This window comes from Halichoerus grypus, chromosome 1 (genome assembly GCF_964656455.1).
Source record: "Halichoerus grypus chromosome 1, mHalGry1.hap1.1, whole genome shotgun sequence".
In the NCBI taxonomy this organism is placed as follows: Eukaryota; Metazoa; Chordata; class Mammalia; order Carnivora; family Phocidae; genus Halichoerus; species Halichoerus grypus.
The window spans coordinates 170,700,227-170,714,489 of NC_135712.1; positions in this window are offsets into that span (position 1 = coordinate 170,700,227).

The window sequence follows — 14,263 nt, forward strand, 5'->3', positions numbered from 1 at the left end:
AAGCATTTGACAAAATACAGCCTCCTTTCCTGATTAAAACTCTTCAGAGTATAGGGATAGAGGGAATATTCCTCAAGTTCATAAAATCCATCTATGAAAAATCCACATCCAATATCATCCTCAATGGGGAAAAGCTGAGAGCCTTTCCCTTAAGATCAGGAAAATGTCAAGGATGCCCACTCTCACCACTATTGCTCAACATAGTACTAGAACTCCTAGCAACAGCAATCAGACAACAAAAAGAAATAAAAGGTATTCATATTGTCAAAGAAGAAGTCAAACTCTCTCTCTTCGCAGATGACATGATACTTTATGTGGAAAACCCAAAAGACTCCACCCCCAAATTACTAGAACTCATAGAGCAATTCAGTAATGTGGCAGGATACAAAATCAATGCACAGAAATCAGTTGCTTTCTTATACACTAACAACGCAACCGTAGAAAGAGAAATTAGAGAAACGATTCCAATTACAATAGCACCAAAAACCATAAGAAACCTCGGAATAAATCTAACCAAAGAGGTAAAGGATCTATACTCTAGGAACTACAGAACACTCATGAAAGAAATTGAAGAAGAGACAAAAAGATGGAAAAATATTCCATGCTCATGGATCAGGAGAATAAACATTGTTAAAATGTCTATGCTACTCAGGCCAATCCATACCTTCAATACAATCCCGATCAAAATTCCAATGACATTTTTCAAAGTGCTGGAACAAACAATCCTAAAATTTGTATGGCATCAGAAAAGACCCCGAATTGCCAAGGAAATGTTGAAAAGAAAAACAAAGCTGGGGGCATCACGTTGCCTGATTTCAAGCTATATTACAAATCAGTGATCACCAAGACAGCATGGTACTGGCACAAAAACAGACATATAGACCAATGGAAAAGAATAGAGATCCCATGGGGCGCCTGGGTGGCTCAGTTGGTTAAGCGACAGCCTTCGGCTCAGGTCATGATCCTGGAGTCCTGGGATCGAGTCCCGCATTGGGCTACCTGCTCAGCGGGGAGTCTGCTTCTCCCTCTCCCGCTCCCCCATCTTGTGCTCTTTCTCTCTCTCACTCTCTCTCTCAAATAAATAAATAAAATCTTTAAAAAAAAAAAAAAAGAATAGAGGCCCAGATATGGACCCTCAACTCTATGGTCAAATAATCTTTGACAAAGCAGGAAAAAATATGCAATGGAAAAAAGATAGTCTCTTCAATAAATGGTACTGGGAAAATTGGACAGCCACATGCAGAAGAATGAAACTCGACCATTCTCTAACATCATACACAAAGATAAACTCAAAATGGATGAAAGAACTCAATGTGAGACAGGAATCCATCAAAATCCTAGAGGAGAACATAGGCAATAACCTCTTTGACATCAGCCACAGCAAATTCTTTCAAGATACATCTCCAAAAGCTAGTGAAACAAAAGCAAAAATGAACTTTTCGGACTTCATCAAGATAAAAAGCTTCTGCACAGCAAAGGAAACAGTCAACAAAACAAAGAGGCAACCCACAGAATGGGAGAAGAGACTTGCAAATGACACTACAGATAAAGGGCTGGTATCCAAGATCTATAAAGAACTTCTCAAACTCAACACCCAAAAAACACTCAAGTCAAAAATGGGCAGAAGACATGAACAGACACTTCTCTAAAGAAGACATACAAATGGCTAACAGACACATGAAAAAATGTTCATCATCATTATCCATCAGGGAAATTCAAATCAAAACCACACTGAGGGGTGCCTGGGTGGCTCAGTCATTAATCATCTGCCTTCTGCTCAGGTCATGATCCCAGGGTCCTGGGATTGATCCCCTCATCGGGCTCCCTGCTCCGCAGGAAGCCTCCTTCTCCCTCTCCCACTCCCCCTGCTTGTGTTCCCTCTCTTGCTGTGTCTCTCTCTGTAAAATAAATAAAATCTTTAAAAAACAAAGAAAACAAAATAAACCACATTGAGATACCACCTTACACAAGTCAGAATGGCAAAAATGGACAGGGCAAGAAACAACAAATGTTGGAGAGGTTGTGGAGAAAGGAGAACCCTCTTATACTGTTGGTGGGAATGCAAGATGGTACAGCCACTTTGGAAAACAGTGTGGCAGTGCCTCAAAAAATAAAAAATAGAGCTACCCTATGACCCAGCAATTGCACTATTGGGTATTTACCCCAAAGACACAGATGTAGTGAAAAGAAGGGCCATATGCACCCCAATGTTCATAGCAGCAATGTCCGCAATAGACAAACTGTGGAAAGAGCCGAGATGCCCTTCAACAGATTAATGCATAAAGAAGATGTGGTCCATATATACAATGAAATATTACTCAGCCATCAGAAAGGATGAATACCCAACTTTTACAACAACATGGATGGGACTGGAGGAGATTATGCTAAGTGAAATAAGTCAAGCAGAGAAAGTCAATTATCATATGGTTTCACTTATTTGTGGAACACAAGGAATAGCATGGAGGACATTAGGAGAAGGAAGGGAAAAACGAAAAGGGGGAAATCAGAGGGAGAGATGAACCATGAGAGACTATGGACTCTGAGAAACAAACCGAGGGATTTAGAGGGGACGGGGGGTGGGAGGATGGGTTAGCCCAGTGATGGGTATTAAGGAGAGCACATACTGCATGGAGCACTGGGTGTTATATGAAAACAATGAATCGTGGATCACCACATGAAAAACTAATGATGTATTGTACGGTGACTAACATAATAAAATAAAATTTTAGAAAGGGAAAAACAAAAAAACAAATCATGCCTTTGAACTTGAAAAGATCCACCTACTAATAAAAGACAGGCAACCAAGACCGGTGCTTGAGGCTGAGGCCATGTTTTATGGAAGACGACAGACCATATTATAACCTGAAAAATAAAAACCCGACTAGTGAAGGCTACAGAGTGAGTGGCTATTTCTGTGTTTCTCGGGGGACACTTAGTTTTTTTTTTAATTTTTTTTATTAACATATAATGTAGTATTTGTTTCAGGGGTACAGGTCTGTGATTCAACAGTCTTGCACAATTCACAGTGCTCACCATAGCACATACCCTCCCCAATGTCCAGCACCCAACCACCCCATCCCTCCCACCCCCCCTCCACTCCAGCAACCTCACTTTGTTTCCTGAGATTAAAAGTCTCATGGTTTTTCTCCCTCTCTGGTTTCATCTTGTTTCATTTTTCCCTCCCTTCCCTTATGATCCTCTGTCTTGTTTCTCAAAATCCTCATATTAGTGAGATCATATGATACTTATTTTTCTCTGATTGACTTATTTCGGTTAGCATAATAGCCTCTAGTTCCATCCACATCATGCAAATGGCAAGATTTCATCTTTTTTGATGGCTGCATAATAGCCCATTGTACATATATGCCACAGCTTTTTTTTTCTTCAGTTTTTTTTTTGAATTTTATTTTGTTATGTTAGTCACCATACATTACACCATTAGTTTTTGATGTACTATTCCATGAGTCATTATTTGTGTATAACACCCAGTGCTCCATGCAATATGTGCCCTCTTTAATACCTATCACCAGGCTAACACATCCCCCTACCCCCCTCCCATCTAAAACCCTCAGGTTGTTTCTCAGAGTTCATAGTCTGTCATAGTCCATCCTCCCCTCCAATTCCCCCCCCCCTTCTTTTTACCCGTCCTACTATCTTATTTTTTTTAACATATAATGTATTATTTGTTTCAGAGGTACAGGTCTGTGATTCATCAGACTTACACAATTCACAGTGCTTACCATAGCACATACCCTCCCCAATGTCCATCACCCAGATACCCCATCCCTCTTACCCCCCACCACTCCAGCAACCCTCAGTTTGTTTCCTGAGATTAAGAGTCTCTTGTGGTTTGTCTCCCTCTCTGGTTTCATCTTGTTTCATTTTTTCCCTCCCTTCCCCTATGATCCTCTGTCTTGTTTCTTAAATTACTCATATCAGTGAGATCATATGATACTTGTCTTTCTCTGACTGACTTATTATTTCACTTAGCATAATAGCCTGTAGTTCCAACCACGTCATTGCAAATGGCAAGGTTTCATTTTTTGATGGCTGCATAATATTCCATTGTATATATATATATATATATATATATATATATATATATATACACCACATCTTCTTTATCCATTCATCTATTGATGGACAGCTAGGCTCTTTCCATAGTTTGGCTATTGTGGACATTGCTGCTATAAACATTGGGGTGCATGTGCCATTTTGGATCTCTACATTTGTATCTTTGATGTAAATACCCAGTAGTGCAATTGCTGGGTTGTAGGGTAGCTCTATTTTCAACTTTTTGAGGAACCTCCATATTGTTTTCCACAGTGGCTGCACCAGCTTGCATTCCTACCAACAGTATAGGAGGGTTCCCGTTTCTCCACATCCTCGCCAACATCTGTCATTTCCTGACTTGTTAATTTTAGCCATTCTGACTCATATGAGGTGGTATCTCATTGAGGTTTAGATATGCATCTTCCTGATGCCGAGCGATGTTGAGCACTTTTTCATGTGTCTGTTGGCCATTTGGATGTCTTCTTTGCAGAAATGTCTGTTCATGTCTTCTGCCCATTTCTTGATTGGATTCTTTGTTCTCTGGGTGTTGAATTTGATAAGTTCTTTATAGATTTTGGATACTAGCCCTTTACCTGATATGTCATTTCAAATATCTTCTCCCATTCTGTCAGTTGTCTTTTGGTTTTGTTGACTGTTTCCTTTGCTGTGCAAAAGCTTTTTACCTTCATGAAGTCCCAATAGTTCATTTTTGCCCTTGCTTCCCTTGCCTTTGGCGATGTTTCTAGGAAGAAGTTGCTGTGGCTGAGGTCGAAGAGGTTGCTGCCTGTGTTATCCTCAAGGATTTTGATGGACTCCTTCCTCACACTGAGGTCTTTCATCCATTTTGAGTCCATTTTTGTGTGTGGTGTAAGAGAATGGTCCACTTTCATTCTTCTGCATGTGGCTGTCCAATTTTCCCAACACCATTTGTTGAAGAGACTGTCTTTTTTCCATTGGACATTCTTTCCTGCTTTGTTGAAGATTAGTTGACCATAGAGTTGAGGGTCCATTTCTGGGCTCTCTATTCTGTTCCACTGATCTATGTGTCTGTTTTTCTGCCAGTACCATACTGTCTTGATGATTACAGCTTTGTAATAGAGCTTGAAGTCCAGAAGTGTGATGCCGCCAGCTTTGCTTTTCTTTTTCAACATTCCTCTGGCTCTTCGGGGTCTTTTCTGGTTCCATACAAATTTTAGGATTATTTGTTCCATTTCTTTGAAAAAAGTGGATGGTATTTTGACGGGGATTGCATTGAACGTGTAGATTGCTCTAGGTAGCATTGACAGCTTCACAATATTTGTTCTTCCAATCCATGAGCATGGAACGTTTTCCCATTTCTTTGTCTTCCTCAATTTCTTTCATGAGTATTTTATAGTTTTCTGAGTACAGATCCTTTGCCTCTTTGGTTAGATTTATTCCTAGGTATCTTATGGTTTTGGGTGCAATTGTAAATGGGATCAACTCCTTAATTTCTCTTTCTTCTGTCCTGTTGTTGGTGTATAGGAATGCCACTGGCTTCTGTGCATTGATTTTATATCCTGCCACTTTACTGAATTCCTGTATGAGTTCTAGCAGTTTTGGGGTGGAGTCTTTTGGGTTTTCCACATAAAGTATCATATCATCTGCAAAAAGTGAGAGTTTGACTTCTTCTTTGCCGATTCAGATGCCTCTTATTTCTTTTTGCTGTCTGATTGCTGAGGCTAGGACTTCTAGTACTATGTTGAATAGCAGTGGTGATAGTGGACATCCCTGCCATGTTCCTGACCTGAGCTCAGTTTTTCCCCATTGAGTATGATATTCGCTGTGGGTTTTTCATAGAGGGCTTTTAGGATATTGAGGTATATACCCTCTATCCCTATACTGTGAAGAGTTTTAATCAAGAAAGGATGCTGCACTTTGTCAAATGCTTTTTCTGCATCTATTGAGAGGATCATATGATTCTTGTTCTTTCTTTTATTAATGTATCACATTGATTGATTTGCAAATGTTGAACCAAACTTGCAGCCCAAGGATAAATCCCACTTGGTCGTGGTGAATAATCTGTTTAATGTACTGTTGGATCCTATTGGCTAGTATTTTGGTGAGAATTTATCATCCATGTTCATCAGGGCTATCGGTCTATAGTTCTCCTCTTTGATGGGGTCTTTGTCTGGTTTTGGGATCAAGGTAATGCTGGCCTCATAAAATGAGTTTGGAAATTTTCCTGCCATTTCTATTTTTTTTGGAACAGTTTTAGAAGAATAGATATTAATTCTTCTTTAAATGTTTGGTAGAATTCCCCTCGGAAGCCATCTGGCCCTGGGCTTTTGTTTGTTGGGAGATTTTTGATGACTGCTTCAATTTCCTTAGTGGTTATGGGTCTGTTCAGGTTTTCTATTTCTTCCTGGTTCAGTTTTAGTAGTTTATACTTCTCTAGGAATGCATTCATTTCTCCCATACTGTCTAATTTGCTGACAGATAGTTGCTCATAATATGTTCTTATAATTGTTTGTATTTCATTGGTGTAGGTTGTGATCTCTCCTCTTTCATTCATGATTTTATTTATTTGGGTCCTTTCTCTTTTGTTTTTGATAAGTGTGGCTGGGGTTTATCAATCTTATTCTTTCAAAGAAGCAGCTCCTAGTTTTGTTGATCTGTTCTACTGTTCTCTTGGTTTCTATTTCATTGATTTCTGCTCTGATCTTTGTCTTCTCCTGCTGGGTTAGGCTTTATTTGTTGTTCTTTCTCCAGCTCCTTTAGTTGTAGGGTTAGGTTGTGTATTTGAGACCTTGCTCGTTTCTTGAGAAAGGCTTGTATTGCTATATACTTTCCTCTTAAGACCGCCTTTGCTGTATCCCAAAGATTTTGAACAATTGTATTTTCATTTTCATTTGTTTCCATGAATTTTTTTATGTCTTCTTTAATTTCCTGGTTGACCCATTCATTCTTTAGTAGGAGTCCCTTTAGCCTGCATGTATTTGAGTTCTTTCCAACTTTCCTCTTGTGATCGAGTTCTAGTTTCAAAGCACTGTGGCCTGAAAATATGCAGGGAATGATCCCAATCTTCTGGTACTGACTAAGACCTGATTTGTGATCCAGGATGTGATCTGTTCTGGAGAATGTTCCATGGACACTAGAGAAGAATGTGTATTCTGTTGCTTTGGGATGGAATGTTCTGAATACATCTGTGAAGTCCGTCTGGTCCAGTATGTCATTTAAAGCCTTTATTTCCTTGTTGATTTTTTGCTTAGATGATCTGTCCATTTCAGTGAGGGGCATGTTAAAGTCCCCTACTATTATTGTATTATTGTCAATGTGTTTCTTTGCTTTTGTTATTAATTGGCTTATATAATTGGCTGCTCCCATGTTAGGGGCATAGATATTTAAAACTGTTAGATCTTCTTGTTGGATAGACCCTTTAAGTATGATGCAGTGTCCTTCCTCATCTCTTATTCTAGTCTTTGGTTTAAAATCTAATTTGTCTGATATAAGGATTGCCACCCCAGCTTTCTTTTGATGTCCATTAGCATAGTAAATGGTTTTCCAGCCCCTCGCTTTAAACCTGGAGGTGTCTTTGGGTCTAAAATGAGTCTCTTGCAGACAGCATATCAATGGGTCTTGATTTTTTTTATCCAATCTGATACCCTGTGTCTTTTGATTGGGGCAGTTAGCCCATTTACATTCAGGGTAACTATTGAAAATATGAATTTAACACCATTGTATTGCCTGTAAGGTGACTGTTACTGTATATTGTCTCTGTTCCTTTCTGGTATATGTTACTTTTAGGCTCTTTCTTTGCTTAGAGGACCCTTTTCATTATTTCTTGTAGGGCTTGTTTTGTGTTTGCAAATTCCTTTAGTTTTTGTTTGTCCTGGAAGCTTTTTATCTCTCCTTCTATTTTCAATGACAGCCTAGCTGGATATAGTATTCTTGGCTGCATATTTTTCTCATTTAGTGCTCTGAATATATCATGCCAGTCGTTTCTGGCCTGTCAGGTCTCTATGGATCTGCTGCCAATCTAATGTTCCTACCGTTGTAGGTTACAGACCTCTTGTCCCAAGCTGCTTTCAGGATTTTCTCTTTGTCTCTGAGACATATGAGTTTTACTATTAGATGTCAGGGTGTTGACCTATTTTTATTGATTTTGAGGGGGGTTCTCTGTGCCTCCTGGATTTTGATGCTTCTTTCCTTCCCCAAATTAGGGGAGTTTTCTGCTATAATTTGCCCCAGTACACCTTCTGTCCCTCTCTCTCTTTCTTCTTCTGTGATCCCAATTATTCTAATGTTGTTTCACTTTATGGTATCACTTATCTTTCAAATTCTCCCCTCGTGATCCAGTAGTTGTTTATCTATCTTTTTCTCACCTCCTTTATTCTCTATCATTTGGTCTTCTATATCACTAATCCTTTCTTCTGCCTCATTTATCCTAGTAGTTAGAGCCTCCTTTTTTTTTTTTTAATTTTTTATTGTTATGTTAATCCCCATACATTACATCATTAGTTTTAGATATAGTGTTCCATGATTCATTGTTTGTGCATAACACCCAGTGCTCCATGCAGAACGTGCCCTCCTCAATACCCATCACCAGGCGAACCCATCCTCCCAACCCCCTCCCCTCTAGAACCCTCAGTTTGTTTTTCAGAGTCCATTGTCTCTCATGGTTCTTCTCCCCCTCCGATTTCCCCCCCTTCATTCTTCCCCTCCTGCTACATTCTTCTTCTTCTTTTTTTCTTTCTTAACATATGTTGCATTATTTGTTTCAGAGGTACAGATCTGAGATTCAACAGTCTTGCACAATTCACAGCGCTTACCAGAACACATACCCTCCCCAGTGTCCATCACCCAGTCACCCCATCCCTCCCACCCCACCCCCCACTCCAGCAACCCTCAGTTTGTTTCCTGAGATTAAGAATTCCTCATATCAGTGAGGTCATATGATACATGTCTTTCTCTGTTTGACTTATTTCGCTCAGCATAATACCCTCCAGTTCCATCCACGTCATTGCAAATGGCAAGATCTTATTTCTTTTGATGTAGAGCCTCCTTTTTTTATTGCACCTCATTAATAGCCTTTTTGATTTCAACTTGGTTAGATTTTAGTTCTTTTATTTCTCCAGAAAGGTATTCTCTAGTACTTCTATACTTTTTTCAAGCCCAGCTACTATCTTTATAATTGTCATTCTGAACTCTAGTTCTGACATCTTACTAATGTCTGTATTGATTAAACTTGGTTAGATTTTAGTTCTTTTATTTCTCCAGAAAGGTATTCTCTAGTACTTCTATACTTTTTTCAAGCCCAGCTACTATCTTTATAATTGTCATTCTGAACTCTAGTTCTGACATCTTACTAATGTCTGTATTGATTAGGTCCCTGGCAGTCGGTACTGCCTCTTGTTCTTTTTTTTGAGGTGCGTTTTTCCATTTTGTCATTTTATCCAGAGGAGAATAGATGAATGAGAGAACAAAATGCTAAAGAAATGCTAAAAGGGTAACAATGACCCCAGAAAAATATACACTAAACAAATCAGAAGAGACCTGAAACCAGGGGGGGGGAAGAAAGGGAAAAAAAAAAAAAAGGAAAAGAATATGATCAGGCTGGTGAATATGACAGAGCCACACACTAGATTTTGGGTGTATTTTGGTCTGGTAGAAGAAATTGCCTCCCAAAATTTTAAAGAAAGAAAAACTTATATATGTACAAAAATAAGGGTAAATACAATGAAGGGATGGAATATGACTGTAAAGATGAAAATTAAAAAAGATTTTAAAAAATGAATTGATAAGAAGTTGGTTGAAAAAAGAATGAAAAAAATTTTTTTTAAAAAGAGAATGTTATCAGGCAGGAGACTAGGACAACGTCATACACTAGATTTAGGGTATATTTTGGTCTGTTAGAAGAAACTGTATCCTGGGCGCCTGGGTGGCTCAATTGTTAAGCATCTGCCTTTGGCTCAGGTCATGATCCCAGGGTCCTGGGATTGAGTCCCACATCGGGCTCCCTGCTCAGTGGGAAACCTGCTTCTCCCTCTCCCACTCCCCATGCTTGTGCTCCTGCTTTCACTATCTCTGTCTCTGTTAAATAAATAAATAAAATCTTTTAAAAAAAGAAGAAACTATATCCCAAAATTTTAAAGAAAGAAAAACTTATATATACAAAAAAATAAGGTTAAATAAAATGAAATAGAATATGACTGTAAAAATGAAAAATTAAAAAACATTTTAACAAAGGAATTGGTAAGGGGCGCCTGGGTGGCTCAGTTGTTAAGCGTCTGCCTTCAGCTCAGGTCATGATCCTAGGGTCCTGGGATTGAGCCCTGCATCGGGCTCCCTGCTCGGTGGGAAGCCTGCTTCTCCCTCTCCCACTCCCCCTGCTTGTGTTCCCTGTCTTGCTGTGTCTCTCTCTGTCAAATAAATAAAAAGCTTTAAAAAAAATAAAAATATTTAAAAATTTAAAAAAAGGAATTGGTAAGATGTTGGTTGAGAAAGGAAAGAAGAAAAAGTCAACTAAAAAAATAGAAAAAGAAAAAATAAAGAAACTTTTAAAAATTAACTTTCAAAGACTAAAGAATCATGGGGAAAAAAGCTATGGATTCTATGTGCATTGTTCCCCTAGCACTGGAGTTCTGCCATTCTCATTGATCAGTAAACTTGGTCTTGGCTGGCTGTTCTCGCTGATCTTCTGGGGGAGGGGCCTGTTGCCGTGGTTCCCAAATGTCTTTGCCGGAGGCGGAATTGCCCCGCCCTTGCTGGTCCGGGCTAAGTAACCTGCTCGGGTTTGCTCTCGGGAGCTTTTGTTCCCTGCAAGCTTTCCGTACAGCTTTGGAGGCCGAGAGTGAAAATGGCGGCCTCCCAGTCTCCGCCATGGAGGAGCCGAGAACTCGGGGCCCCGCTCCTCAGTGCGCCCCCAGAGAAAAGCAGTCAGTCACTCCCGTCTCCCCGGTCTCCGGCCACACTCTGTGCTCACCCGGCCTGTGACCGAGCGTTTCTATCTCTGGCGCCCGACTCAGTGTGGAGTCTCCAAACCCAGCAGATCCCTGCAGTGCGCTCTCGCGCCGCTCCTCCCTGGGGAGGAAGGGGAGTCTCCCCGGATCTGCTGCTTGTTGGGTCCCTGCTGGAGGAGCAGTGGCCCGACTGTGCCGCAGATCACAGTTTATGGCAACCCCAAGCTGAGAACCCGCGCCTCGGCTCTGTCTCTGCAGCCGGCTTCCCTGCTCCGATACCTGGGAGCTCTGCCGCACTCAGGCACCCCCAGTCTTTCTGTGACCTCGAGGGTCCTGAGACCACACTGTCCCAGCGATGGTCCCACCCTTGCTTAGCCACTGGAGCAACGTCCCGCAGCGGAGCAGACTTCTAAAAGTTCCGATTCTGTGCTCTGCTGCTCTATCACCTGCCAGAAGCGGCCGACGGAGGCCCCCTTCCCCCGCCATCTATCCTCCCGAATATCGCCTCGGATTCACTTCTCCGCACGTCCTACCTTCCAGAAAGTGGTCGCTTTTCTGTTCAGAGAGCTGCTTTTGTTCTTTTCTTCGATCTCCTGTTGAGTTCATAGGTGTTCAGAATGGTTTGATCCCTATCCAGCTGAATTCCTGAGACCAGATGAAATCCAGGCCTCCTCCTCCTCCGCCATCTTGCTCCGCCCCCATCGGGACACTTATTTCTTGTAAAGCAGAGCTAGGTGGAGGAGGTGGGAGGTTCAGGGTCCCCAGTCCTTCCCATACATAACCAGACCTACAAGTTTGCAGTGTTGTTGTTGTTTTTTTTCATCTGTTTTATAAATTCAGCCACTACATAATATTTTATTTGAAGAATTTTATAAGCTCTTTAAAAAGGCTACAAACCACTGTTCAATATTAGTTAACTTACAGAGAGCCAACACGAAAACTGTCCCACATGGAGCCTATATGATCCTGATATGATTTAGATGCTGCAGGCAGATGTTCAAATCCTGGGCTCTGATTCTGACTCTCCCACTTACTGGCTGGTGATGCTGAGCTGATGCTACACTTCTCTGAATCTGTTTCCTCATGTGCAAAATGGGAGTAATGACTAAAACTCCCACCTCAGCTTAGTCCAAGTGTTAATAGAGGTAATGCCTGGGAAAAGCTTGCTATGGTACAGGCATGAAATTTAAGAAATGAACTCTAGCTATGGCGATCTTAGTTTTTAAAAAAGGTAATCAGGAATATAGTGGAATGTCCCTTCTGCAATTCTCCACAAACTCTTCAGGCTCAGAACCATTTGTCTTCTAGTGAAGAAGCAGGTTTTGTGTGGCTAGACAATGAGAGGCCAAGAACCCAGCTACTTTCTTTCTTTGCTGTCACTGCCAGGAAGCTGAGGTTCTGTAACCAGAGGGTTGAGGGTATATGTCAGGGAAGGGGCATACAAATGGGAGGCACAGAATATGTAGATTCATAGGAGTATAGAGAATAATCAAAGCATATATAACCAAAAAAAAAAAAGAGTCAGGTAATTTTAACTAAACCATTATAATTTTTATGGAATGTGTGTTATTGTGGTATTTGTCAGCTTTTTAATATTTGTGATTTGTTGTGATTTTTTTCTCATCCTCCATATTTACTTTTGTATTTCTAATTTTGCATTCATAATTTTATTTTTCATAAAAACATCCCTCCAAAACCCAGATCACCCCCTACAAAACATGGAAAAGTTAAGAGTGTCCTTTGTACTGGAAGATGCTCCAAGAGGAAAGCTTTAAGCAAGATTTTCAAACTGTGGTCCCCAGATTGGCAGCAATCAGGCTCACGGATTTTTGATGGCCAAGTAGTATCCCATTGTATATATATATACCACATCTTCTTTATCCATTCATCTGTCAATGGACATCTGGGCTTTTTCCACAGTTTGGCTATTCTGGACATTGCTGCTATGAACATTGGGGTGCAAGTGCCCCTTCGGATCCCTACATTTGTATCTTTGGGGTAAATACCCAGTAGTGCAATTGCTAGGTCATAGGGTAGCTCTATTTTCAACTTTTTGAGGAACCTCCATACTGTTTTCCAGAGTGGGTACAGCAGCTTGCATTCCCACCAGCAGTGGAAGAGGCTTCCCCTTTCTCCGCATCCCTGCCAACATCTTGCCATTTGCAACGACATGGATGGAACTAGAGGGTATTATGCTAAGTGAAATAAGTCAATCAGAGAAAGACAATTATCATATGATCTCATACGTGGAATTTAAGAAACAATACAGAGGATCATAGGGGAAGGGAAGGAAAAATAAAACAAGACAAAATCAGAGAGGGAGTCAAACCATAAGAGACTCTTAATCATAGGGAACAAACAGAGTTGCTGGAGGGGAGGGGAGTGGGGGGAGGGCTAACTGGGTGATAGATATTAAGGAGGGCATGTGATGTAATGAGCACTGGCTATTATATAAGACTGATGAATCACTGAATTCTACCTCTGAAACTAATAATACACTATATGTTAATTGAATTTAAGTTTTTAAAAAATGCTCTAAAAAAATAACCAGGCTCATCCAGGAACTGGTTAGCAATGCACTTCTCAAGCCCTGCCCCAGACCTGCTAAGTCAGAAGCTCTAGGGGGGAGCCCAGTGATTTGTGTTTCTACAAACACTCCAAGTGACTCCAAGGAACTTTAAAGTCTGAGAACCACTATCGTCAAAGGAATCAATTTCCAAATCCTCACCGTACACAACATAAAAGTACGCATGTGTACTTTCACAGAAAACGGCTCAGCTTGAGGCTTGACCATGATCCCTCTCCATGATGGGAGGGCCTACCTCTCACAGACCCAGAATCTGACTGCTCTGTGTGTGCAGCCCCGGCATGTAGAAACCTCTGGAGCACCAAAGGACCCATGGGAAGTATTTCTCAGGAAACAAACAGCCTCTTCCCTTCCCGGCTTGTTGGCAAGAGTGCCTGGATCAGAGGCTCAAGCGCCTCCTTCTGTTCCTGTGGCAAACACAGCAAAGCTTCGCGCTGCCTCGCTCCACACTAGGATGCAGAAGACAGAGGGCTCTCATGCTAATGAACACATTTATTAGGACTGAAAAAGGAAATCAGACTTTTACCATCAGCAAATAAGCCTGCTAGGGCTGAAAAGCTTGAAAACAAGGACTGGCTTAGCCAATTAGGTTACATGGTGGTTATTTCCTCCGAGTTGTGTTAAGACTACAGCTCCAGGGTCATGATGTAAATATATTTAAGGGAGGTGACAAGATGAAGGCATTTATTTTTTAAATGTATTA